This window comes from Heptranchias perlo, chromosome 12 (assembly GCF_035084215.1).
Source record: "Heptranchias perlo isolate sHepPer1 chromosome 12, sHepPer1.hap1, whole genome shotgun sequence".
Lineage (NCBI taxonomy): Eukaryota > Metazoa > Chordata > Chondrichthyes > Hexanchiformes > Hexanchidae > Heptranchias > Heptranchias perlo.
The window spans coordinates 34,561,527-34,574,464 of NC_090336.1; the positions used below are offsets into that span (position 1 = coordinate 34,561,527).

Genomic DNA, 12,938 nt, shown 5'->3' on the forward strand with positions numbered 1-12,938 from the left:
CGTTAGCACCAACATTACAGTGCTTATACCACCCTTTTCAAAATCCCCTGGTGGATGATGGAAATTTGTGGATAATACAAATTGTGACCCTTGGCACATAAATCAATGAAGACAAGTAAAACACAAACAAAAAGAATCATTATGTAGTTTTATTCAACAAGAAAAGGAGATCAAATAAACACAAGAAAAGCTAGACAATGAGTGATATCTTACACTGGTCTTTGTTTGTGAAAATTCTGGAGGGTATCTAGATGATGGATAAAAGTAATGTGGATAAAGTCAGATTAGCTACCTTTAAATGATAGCATCCTTCACATACTGCAGGAATATCAATCCTGATTGGTTCTGGGGAATCATTTTTTACCTCATTGGGACCACCTCCCATGTAACCAACTGCTTCTGCCCTCTATAAAGGCCCAGGACCTGAGCAGTAGTTCACTTTTTAAACTTAAAATATCCAAAGAATGACTTGCATTAAAACTCCCAAATGATAAAAAAAAACCCCAATAGGGCCTAAGGGATTGTTGGGAAGAATCAAAAGAGATGCTCTCATTTTTAGAATGATCAAAATTTTGCTTTCTGTTTTCATTCAGGCATCCCTCACACATCTTAAGAGCCGTACAAATATAACACCGATTTAGGAAGGAGGGAAACCCAAACCCTACTACCAAAATAGATTTGCTGAAAACACAGCCCTGGCGTTGGCCAATTTAAATACTAATATCTGGTAAACACACAAGGGACACGTTGCAAAGTTTATTGGCTAAATGGTACAATGGAGATTACACTCATTTAGGCATTTTGATATACCCTGTTTTGTCATCAAGTTACCAAGACTGGTTTTCCATATAAAACAAATAACTAGTGGAAATTCCTAAAGTAACAAAGCGCTCTGTGCACACCAACACTATGAAATATAGAAATACATAGAAGTTACAACATGGAAACAGGCCTTTTGGCCCAATCAGTCCATGTAGGCATTTACCCTTCATGTGAGCAAATAATGCTAATCACATTTACCCACATTGTTCCCACATCCCTTCAATCCCTTTTCTTTTATCTACCTATCCAATCTAATCTTGAATAGAATCATAGAACGATACAGCACAGGAGGCCATTCAGCCCATCGTGCCTGTGCCAGCTTTTTGAAAGAGGTATCCAATTAGTCCCATTACCCTGTCCTTTCCCCATAGCCATGAAAATTTTTCCCCTTCAAATATTTATCGAATTCCATTTTAAAAGTTATTGAATCTGTGTCCTCCATGCTATCAGGCAATGCATTCCAGATCATAACAATTTGCTGCATAAAAAAAATTCTCATCTTGCCTCTGGTTCTTTTGCCAATTATCTTAAATCTGTGTCCTCTGGTTACTGACATTCTGCCACTAGAAACAGTTTCTCCTTATTTACTCTATCAAAACCCTTCATGGTTTTGAACACCTCTATCAAATCTCCCCTTAACTTTCTCTGCTCTGAGAACAATTCCAGCTTCTCTAATCTCTCCACATAACTGAAGTCCTTCATCCCTGGTATCATTCTAATAAATCTCTTCTGCACCTTCTCTAAGGCCTTGACATCCTTCCTAAAGTGTGGTGCCCAGAATTGGACACAATACTCCAGCTGGGGTCTAACCAGTGATTTATTAAGGTTTAGCATTACTTCCTTGCTTTTGTACTCTATGCCTCGGTCTATAAAGCCAAGGATACCGTACACTTTTTAAGTTTTCTCAACTTGACCTGCCACCTTTAAAGATTTATGGTTGTGCACCCCTAGTTCTCTGTTCCTGCACTCCCTTTAAAAAATTGTACCATTACCTCTCCTCATTCTTCCTACCAAAAGGCATCACTTCACACTTCTCTGCATTAAATTTCATCTGCCATGTGTCTGCCCATTTCACCAGTCTGTCCACGTCCTCCTCACTGATTACTACATTTCCGATTTTCGTGTCACCTGCATACATTGAAATTATGTTGTGTATACCCAAGTCCAGGTCAATAATATCAAAAAGAGCAGAGTTCCTAACACCGACCCCTGGGGGTGGTGGGGGGGGGGGGGGGAACACTGTATATTTCCCAACAGTCTGAAAAACAACCATTCACCACTACTGTGCTTTCTATCTCTTAGCCAATGTTGACGTAGTTCCTGCCTCAACCACTAACCCTGGAAGGGATTCCACAGCCTTACAACTCTCTGTGTAGAAGTTTCTTCTACCCTCTGTTCTAAATCTCTTACATTTAATCTTGTATCTATGGCCCCTCAACTATTAGAAACAGTCTGCTTCTATCTACCCTGCCACATCTTTTCATAATTTTAAAAATTTCTGTTAGATTGCCTGGTAATCTGCACTGTTGTAACAAATGAAGACCAAACTTTTCCAAGTATTTCTTTGTGTTTCATCATACCAGGCAGCATCCTGGTAAATGTGTTGTATTCACTCTGAATCCTCAAAATCCTTCCTATTGTATGAAGTCCAATATCCTCACCAGATAAATGGAGATGGAATAAAAAAAAGGGTACAAGAACCTCCTGACCCAAATTAAACTGAGAGACTACCTAAAGAAACCTTGTCCAAGAACTACTCTATCTTCATGCTAAATTTTTTAAAGTTGCACTAACTTAAGGATAAAACTCAAAAACTTCCCTTCACATGCCACACTGCTGTAGCATTCGCCCAAAGGTGATGTGGTCATTAGAAATTAAACATGACAGGCTGTGCCTGGTTTAATACTTAAAAAGCTGTAATCCGGTCACTGGAACCTAAGTGTAGCATTGAGAGATTTTTTACCTATTTGGCTTGTATGGGATTTTAATTTATATTATGTTGCTGCCATTAAGTTAGATTCAGTTCACAAAAGGGTCAACTCCTAGAGATACAATAGGTATCTGGAATGTTTAGAACAAATTAGTTGGAATGCCAGACCAATCAGCTATCATAGATGTGCGTATTTTCATCGATTTTGAGACAAATCAGTCTGGGGCAGTTTGAATCTGGAACAGTAAGAGTGAGATAGCAAGATCTTGTTTTCTAAGGTTATTGCCAGTCAATTCAGAGATTACTGACTTGTAAAGTGAGTTTATCCTATAACACAGGGCAAAGCTGCACATTTCTATTATTTCTATGATACAATGAGCATTTGGAATTAGGCAAATCGTGCCATGAAAACAATGTTCTGTTTATTTGTGTTTTTCATGTAATATAAACCAGTTTTCTGCATTACAATCATGCTTTACCTCATTAGAGAGCTGATATTTGATCATGTGACATCTGATCACATGACCACCTCCAGGACCACCCCATTGAAGGTAAAGGTTTAATTAAATTTCTGTGAATTCACAGCAGAGGTGATCAATGTAAATCTGAAAACAAACTGAGCCAGACAATCCACGAAGATCAAAAGTTTGATCACCGCTCTGTGCTGGGTTAGTTCATCTCAGCTAGGGTGGTAGTAAGGATGCTACAATTAGCCTCAGCTCCCTTGGGTTAACAAGAGCCACTCCTGATCTCTAGCCAAGTCTTTAAAAATGGAGGCCTAAGAAAAGCTGCTGTTCTCATCACAAGTTTGTAACAAAGTTTGATTAACCTTTGCCAGGGGTAATACTACTTATCTCTCCTTTTCTTTTCTCTCTCTGCTGCACCCCCAATCATCATCAGTGAAGAGCAATACCCAGACAGTCCATCTAAGGTTTGCACAATATCAAAACTGAATTATCATTCGAATTTAATCATCAACCCTGTGGGCAGAAATTAATGACTGAAAATAGATTTTCTTTTTAGAAGCCAGAATTTTTTGGGATCTTTCTCTGGTCCTCTCTGCCACTGTCAGGCCACCAACATCCAACGTTTAAATTTAAATGATTCATCTGTTAATAAACATTTAAGAGCATTCGCTGTTTTTAGAGACAAGATTCTGCTTTATACTAATTTGACACTTTGTTAGCTATATTTATTTACTCACCATTGGCAAAGAGCTGAGCCTGACTGCATACACGTTACATCATGGAATGAGTGAATCGAATTAAATTACAGGCAACCAGCATGCAAGAATAGTTTTGTTTTACCAATTGAGATTTCCCACATTGTGCACTACTTTCTAGGTAAATAGAGCAGAGAGACACTACCTTCGCCCAGGTCTCAGTAAATTCCATTCTGTTACGGCACAACAGCAGCCCAAGTGGACTTGCCACCTTCTTTTCCATATGCCCTGTGTGGGAAAGTGCCCAGCCTCTTCTCAGCAATAATCAATGGCATGGAATAAATCAAAAAATAATAATATGGGAAATCACATACCTTTGTCCAGTTAATGGCACGGCATGTTGGCACAACAATGCACAGAGGCACCAGTAGTAAATGAGTTTCCATGGGTGGGGGCTTCCGTTCCTTGAAATTACAGTCATTCCAAACATTAAGAAACCATCAAACGGCCCACTTATATTTAAGTCAATGGGACATTTGAATATGGCACAAGCCACTTTGTTAGCTTTGGGGGGGAAATGTCACTTAAGGTCCAAGAACGGCTACTATTCTAAAGCAGCATCTTTGCTTTGATTTCGACAGTGTCATACGAAACGTACAAACATATGGAAATGACAGACAGAAAAAAAAACATTGGTTTATCTAGCCTGTCCAATATAATTGTGATGCCTTATGCATCACGATAAAGACATACACTACCTACCCGGAGCCATGTAATCTCCAAGAAGAGGCAAAAAAACAGGACATGACTCCAAGTACGTGGCATTTTTATATTGATTTAGTGTACATGCAGGTTTGTTCTGCTCAGCACCTTTAATAACTTCTGGCCAGTTTATACTTAGAGATAATATAGGTTGACAATTTGATCAGTAGTTAATCCTGACTTCTAGTCTTAAGGTTAAACATTATCCTTTGGTCAAGGACATTTTCTCTCTCTATTTTTCTTTGAAGTGACCTAGCCATTTACCAACTGGTAAGTTGGTAGGTTTTCTAACAAGAAAGGATGTTTTATTTTTAACTTCTTATAGTATAGTATTGCCAATATACATCACTGTCAGCAAGTTTTTTTTTTATAGTTCATAGTTTCCAGTAGCAGCCTTATAAATCTGGATTATTACAGAAAACATGGTACCATTAATGTGCTAGTTTGGAGACATCAGCATTAATAAAGTTAAGTTGAATTACAGTACAACTCCCTTTTTAATCACTCCAGTGAGAACCCAGCTTTTAACCTCTTAATTCTATTCATCACCATGGTAAACAAAAATCACATAGAAGGCCACACACCTATTCAGCTTTTTATTAGGCAAATTTATATGTGCTGTTTTTCATCTCCTAAAAATGGGTTGAAGTAAATGGTCTATCTTTAAATCAATGATCAAGAAGAATGGAAAACTCACAAGTACACAATGACTTTTTTGCTCATGTGCAAGTCATAGACTTCTACATAGTAGCCACACACAGTCCAGCAAATACGTATAGCCTTGTTTAAGCAGAAATTCAAAAGAGGTTGCTTGCAAATTGACTTCAAAACCCTTGTCCTCATTTCAAATCCTTCCGCAGCTTCACTCCACCCTATCTGGATGATCTTGTCCAGCCAAGACTCCCTGCCTGAACCGGTGTTCCTCTGACTCCAGATTACTGCTTGTTCCCTGCTCATGCTATTTCACCAGGAGATCAATTATTCATTCAATCACAATGCTCCTGTCCTCTGAAACCCAAAACCACTTGCTAACTCTTTCCCTGTCTTTACAAGCCTTCTAAAAACCCATCTTTTTGACAATACCTTCAGTATTCCCCGCTAAATTCCTCCTTTTCCTGCTCTGTGCCCACTTTTCCACCGCGTGCATAAAACACTTTCAGATGTCCTTTTACATGAAGAGCATTATACAAGTGTATGTTCGTGTTTGAAAAGGACTCATAAGCAACCTAGTAGTTTTGCAGTATAATTGTCAATAATTTCTTATGATGAGATCATTAATTTTCAATTCTAACAGCAAAGAGCAACTATGTCCTGAATTCCCCAACATTTAAAACTCATTGATAATAGTGCATGCTATATAGCAAAAAAGTGAAATATAAAAAGTATATATTTACTCTATAATCAGGTCATTCTCATATTTGGTGCACTGTAAACACAAATTCATTGCTTCGTAAGTAAATATTGATAATTTTACAATAGCATCCTTTTATTTTTCCACTCTTACCAATGCAGTGCTGTGTTTTACATATAAAGTTCAGACTTGCATGGAACATGGTGATTGTCAAAGACTTACTTTTGATAGGCTCTGTTCTGTTACAAGACTACATTCAATAATTTTCAAACACTGTTCTGTTGGTTCACTCTAGAACGTAGATCAGCACACCCTTGGAGGAACCTTATCCAGCAATGAAAACCGTCAATTAGAGGTCTGTAGAAGAAGGAAAAGACCAGTAATCAAAACACCAGTAATTAAAGGAGCAAGCTTCTTTCAAACCTTGCTGTAAATCCTTAAAATAACTAAGTATTACATCAAATTGGAATCAATACCAAAATTCAAATAATTTTACAGTATTTTCACAGAACAAGTTTATGTGCTCTTAATGTACTACAGCTAAAGTCAGTATTCTGAATAACTGGAAAAAAAAGAAATTACGGCACTTTAAATTTAAGCCCTGAAAATGACTTTTTTAATTAAAAGATCTAGCATAACTTTGGTAATCATTTACTCTTGTACTTTGGATTATGTTATGTGCACAGTAACTAGTTAAAAGTAATAAAGTACTACACTCAAAAGCATAAAAGAAGACAGCTATCAGTTGCGTCTTGCAAAAGAGAAACAATAAAAAGCATGGCCCAGGTACACAAGAAGATCATAAGGAAACACTTTTACAGTAACTTAATGGCATGGAAAATTCTTATTTTGATTAACCTATGAGGCACTCTAGTCCTTTATTTGCCTTCTATTTAGACTTCCAAATTAAATGAATAAACGTCTTGAGAAAGTGGCTATCTTTAAACACATGGCAACCAACAAGTTCAAATGTTAATTTCAGTCCAATAAATTATAAATCAGACATACAACTACTGAAAACATTTTTAAAAATGACCTTCCTAATGTGGGCATTAAGAACAAAATAAAAACTGGACAGTATCGAGAACACATTCAGTGCCCAACTTCCTTACTTACACAGGTATAAATAAAACTGAATGCAATGTGGTATGTCACTGTAAGACAGAGCCAAATTGGTCAGCAATGCCAAGAAAATTGCTGGCCAGGATCCCTAATAATGTTGTAACATGTCTATCACTGCATTGTTCAGTTTAATAAGAACTTTCTATTAATAATTAAATGTTCTCTACTTTTTCCTTCCTTTCTTTGTTGGAAATATTTATGTTGTTTGCATATAATACCTGTCAATTGTAAGACAGAAACAAAGCTTAGTTATCAGCTCAACCATAGCAACATAATTAAATTATAATTACAATTGAATCTTTTATCATAACCAACCACATTTTAGGAAATATGTCATATGTGATGCACATTGATAGCGACAAAACTTTCCATGCTTCTATTATTTCAAAGTTGAATTTTATTTGTGTTTCAAAATTTCTGTGACGTTTCTTTGCGGTTGTGAAGCACTTACCTGGAGCGACATCACAGAGAACTACTGGTCATAAGGAAACTGTGCTCATTATATTATTATGCTGAGCATTATAAAACATCTGATGCATGCTATTCCAGGAAAAGAATTTACAAGTTAATTCTAAAAAACCATATACACATTGATCCTGGGTAACTCCAGAACTCAGTCTAGATACGAGTCCAAGATCTACACCATTTACAGGGCTACATGGCATTGTGCATTCAGTTACAATTACACCTTTTACAGCTCATTAATCTGTGGAGACCATAATAATCATCAAATAAACTATTTAGTAGTAGAACTCACACACACATTAATTCTCAATAGGAATCAAAATTCTAATGAAAAGAAATTTATTAAATTTGATGAAAATCTGATTAAACATTCATTTTGTAAGGTACAGAATAATTCTGAAAGACAGTGTACCTATGTATAACAGGTAGACAGTATTAAGTATGCTCCTTTCATAAAATGCTCAAGATGGCATTAATGCTGTAGCCAACTTAAACATTAAAGTGGTGCATTATGCGGTGGTAGGAGAAGAACTAGATTTGAAAGAAATAACTTAAGTTTATGTAGTGCTTTTCACACCTTCAAGCCAAAGCACTTCATAGCCAATGAATTACTTTTGAAGTGTTGTCACTGTTGTTATGTAGGCAAGCGCAGCAGCCAATTTGTGCACAGCAAGGTTCCACAAATAACAATATGATAATCTGGTTTTTGGTGGTGTCAGTTGAAGGATAAATGTCGGCGTGCTCTTTTTCAAATAGTGCGAGGAGATCTTTTAGAATCATAGAAAATTTATTGAAAATTTATGGCACAGACGGCCATTCGGCCCATCATGTCCACGCTGGCCCCACTTTCCAGCACTTGGTCCATAGCCTTGTAGGTCATGGCACTTCAGGTGCACATCCAGGTACTTTTTAAATAAGTTGAGGGTTTCTGCCTCTACCATCCTTTCAGGCAGTGGGTGCCAGACCCCTACCATCCTATGGGTGAAAAAGTTTTCCTCAGCTCCCCTCTAATCCTTCTACCAATCACTTGAAATATATGCCCCCTGGTTATTGACCTCTCTGCTAAGGGAAATAGGTCCTTCCTATCCACTCTATCTCGGCCCCTCATAATTTTATACATGTCAATAAATTCACCCCTCAGTGTCCTCTGTTCTAAAGAGAACAACCCCAGCCCATCCAATCTTTCCCCATAGCTAAAACTCACCAGTCCTGGCAACATCCTCGTAAATCTCCTCTGTACCCTCTCTAGTGCAATTACATCCTTCCTGTAATGTGGTGACCAGAACTGTACACAGTACTCAAGCTGTGGCCTAACCAGTGTTTTCTACAGTTCCAGCATAACCTCCCTGCACTTATATTCTATGCCTTGGCTAATAATGGAAAGTATTCCATATCCCTTCTTAACCACCTTATCTACCTGTCCTGCTACCTTCAGGGATCTGTAGACATGCACTCCAAGGTCCCTCACTTCCTCTACACCTTTCAGTATCCTCCCATTTATGGTGTACTCCCTTGCCTTGTTTGCCCTCCCCAAATGCATTACCTCACACTTCTCCGGAATGAATTCCATTTGCCACTTTTCTGCCCACCTGACCAGTCCATTTATATCTTCCCACAGTCTACAGCTTTCCTCCTCACTATCAACCACACGGCCAATTTTGTATCATCTGTGAACTTCTTAATCATGTCCCCTACATTTAAGTCCAAATAATTAATATATATAACAAAAAGCAAGGGACCCTAGTACGTCAAACTAAACAGTAAGAAGGGACATCAGTTTAAAATCACATCCAAACGACTATACCTCTGACAATGAAGCACTCCCTTAATATTGTACTGGAAGTGCCAGCCTAGATTATGTATCAAGTCCTGCAGTGGGGCTTGAACCACAACCTTGTGAAAGTGTTACCATTGACATTATATGCCTTCAGGACCTACATCACTCCATTTCATCCCAGTGACCATCAATTTAGCACGACAAGGAAGCTACATTATTGTAATATAATATATATTTTATATATTATAGAAGAAGAATAAGAGGCAATATAAACGGACTGGTACGATTTTAATGGGGTTGCAGGAACAGAGAAACCTGGGAGATCACTTACACAAATCTTAAACAATGGCAGGACAAGTTGATAAGGCTGTTAAAAATAAATATGGAACCCTGGGCTTTATAAATAGAGGTATAGAGTACAAAAGCAAGGAAGGTACGCTAAACCTTTATAAATCACTGGTTAGGCCTCAGCTGGAAAACTGTGTCCAATTCCAGGCATCACACCTTAGGATGTCAAGGCCTTGGAGAGGGTGTAGAGGAAAATGACTGGAATGGTACCAGGGATGAGGGACTTCAGTTATGTCAAGAGACTAGAGAAGCTGGGATTGCTCCCCTTACAGCAGAGAAAGTTAAGGGAAGATTTAATAGTGTTTAAAATTATGAAGGGTTTTGATAGAGTAAATAAGGAGAAACCGTTTCCACTGGCAGGAGGGTTGGTAACCAGAAATTTAAGATAATTGGCAATAAAAAAAATCAGAGGGGAAATGAGGAAAAATGTTTTTACACAGTGTGTTATGATGATCTGGAATTCACTGCCTGAAAGGGTGGTGGAAGCAGATTCAAAAGTAACTTTCAAAAGGGAATTGGATATATACTTGAAAAGGAAAAATTTGCAGAGCTATGGGGAAAGAGCAGGGGTGTGGGACTAATTGGATAGCTCTTTCAAAGAGACGGCACAGGCATGATGGGCCAAATGGCATTCTTCTGTGCTGTATGCTTCTATGATGTATGATATATAAAAATAAAAATAACAAAGGCTGCACTTCAATAGAAAGGGTCACATGCATTCACATTGCTAAAGTTTCATTCAAGTGGTTCATCTTCTGAAGCTCCTGATTGAATTACAGCCTAGTAATTTCCCCTCTATTCTGTAAATGGAAACAATATCTGCCTCACCTTCTCGTCCTGTCAAATGATGCAGTCCCACTGTGAGTGCCTGCATCATAAAGACTGTCTCATTGTCATTCTAGTCATGCGAGGTCACTGTCACTAGCACAAGAGACTTACAGCAAGTGGATTTTAAAGTTTTCACATACATAATAAGTGCATGCCTTCCTTCTGTTAGGTTCATCCCACACCCCCACAGCTGAAGGCACTATTAAGCTGGCCTTTGAAATAACAGATCCCTTCTCTTCCACCTCCCGCAGGTACAGAGCACCAGCCCAACAAACTACCCAATACAACAGTTCACTTTCATGTGATCTGTCTCGAAGAAAATCTTGAGCTTAGCAAACAAAAACCATGGGTGAATTGCACAATATAGGACTCTCAAGCAGAACATACTGTTACTCTACTTGTGACTTTAAAAAAAATGTAAATTCTTATATAGTTCAATCACAAAATAAAATTGGCAGAAAAGAAAATCAAAAAATAAACAGTTGGTTTGCACTAAGTGTTACAATGTTAGGACACTCTGAAGTGTTTAAATCACATTAGTGAAGTCTTTTAATCACTATTCTCTTGCTAGAATCATTGTGAATTCAAAACAAAACTAGTAAAACAAGTATCTTATAACAATATGTTTATGAGTATAATTTTCATTAAAGGTTAAGAGAATGATTTGTTGCTCTGAGATATCTCTAGTCACCTCACAAAAGAACCGTTGGTACTTCAAAGCTTCGTGTTAAATGTTAACTCTTCTTTCACCTCCCCCTTCCCATTCCTCTCCTTACGAACATCATCTATACTTCGGTACAATTCCACAGCCTCACCAAAGTGGTCATTCTTGGACAGTAGGTTTCAGTAAATTAATCGACCAACACAACAAGCACAAGCTAGTCCTCAGTGGGCATCCAGAAGACATTTGTATTTCCTAGTTTGGAAACACTGAGGCCAACTTATCCATTCTCATTACCCTCTATTGTTATCTGGTAATATTTATCAGCTAACTCAGACTAGGTATCAAACCTAGGACCCAGTGAGCTACTAAGACAACTTTGATGTTAATGTTCTTTTACATTGCTGTTATTTAATTGGCCACTATAGCTTAAAAAGCCACAGAACTGCCATTATACTTAATAGCAGCAGCAATTACTACCTTGGGGCATTCCTGATGCCAATTTGTAAACCCCAATCTGCATGTCAACTGTATCATATTACGCTTTTGGGAAACCTTGAGTTTTCCTGGTCGAATGAAACCTCTTCTATGACCCCATGACCAAGTTACTCTACCTTCTCAGTCAAAATAAACATTTCTGCCCATCCTCATGTTCCACGAAAATCACCCTTTGAACAAAGTAATGTAGGAAGTCAGATGTACTCCCAACTGAACTCCCCTCCTGCAAATGATGGAGTGTTGTGACAGGAAGTTATGGGGTGGTGGAGTGGCTGCTTTCTTTCATGGGGCTTTGCTGATCTTGATGTGGATGTTTCATTCTTGGGGTGAAGCTTCTTTACGTGCAAAACAGTGGCTGCTGTTGTCTCAGGGGGACTTAGTCTGTCACCTGGCTTACTAAATTTACTCTTTGCAGGGCACGTCCCAAATACTCTGTTGATTTTAATGAAGCTTCTCAGAGCTTTCAGAGTTTCTTCAACCTGGTTCCAATAATGGATGTTCCTTGACATAGCCAACTGCATTAGCTTCTTTTGAAAGCCAGGCAAAAATCCCAAAATTCTCAGCACATGAAGCGACACATGCCCTGGTGTCTTTGCACCCATGTTTAGGATGTCAATTACCAATTGCGGCAGTAGTTTCACCACAAAACCAATGTTAACCACATTAGCTTGTACTTAACTCTTTACTATAGCTGGACATTGTGTAGTAGCCAAATTGATTTGGATGGACCTTTTCTTTTTATTGAGAAATCTAGGGACAGGATATCAGCAAGGTTCAAAAGAGTTGAAGAATCAACGAAAGCAATTAGAAAACACTAGCTTAAGTTGGGTTTTAAAAGTCTATGCACTGTAAGACCAAGGGAAGCCCGAAAAGGGCAGGAACTTCAACATTTTGAGGTCTTGGAGAAGACCGAGTTATTGTATAGGAGTGCAATGAATGATAGCGCAACGAGTCTTAGAGCATTGTACCTGACAAGAAGCTATTCACATCTGGGGTGTTCTCTGAGAAAAGATTCCTACCCCATGGATCTAATTGTTTAGATTTCTCAGGAGGAAATGAAGCTCGTCACTGGATCATGAGCTTGCCACATTTCATCTGAACTTCTAAGACTTCAATGCCTAATAAAGGTCACCTAATAAAGCACATCTAACCAGGATGTACTGCAACTATTTGAAACAAGTTTTTCTAGATAATCTTTAATGTCATTGAGGT

The 12,938-nt window shown here is 38.1% G+C and overlaps 1 protein-coding gene across 7 annotated transcripts in view; it reads right to left on the minus strand.

The window, feature by feature from the left end:
- The window catches only part of stk33 (serine/threonine kinase 33), a 231,786-nt gene that overhangs the window by 132,531 nt on the left and 86,317 nt on the right, over positions 1–12,938 (minus strand). For 6 of the 7 annotated variants that reach the window (XM_067993920.1, XM_067993924.1, XM_067993923.1 and 3 more), the window contains one exon: positions 6,250–6,384. The gene's annotated coding sequence lies outside the window, so the exon portion shown is untranslated. Of the gene's footprint in view, positions 1–6,249; positions 6,385–6,503; positions 6,570–12,938 lie in introns of those variants that run through there. The other variant, XM_067993922.1, reaches the window with a different exon arrangement.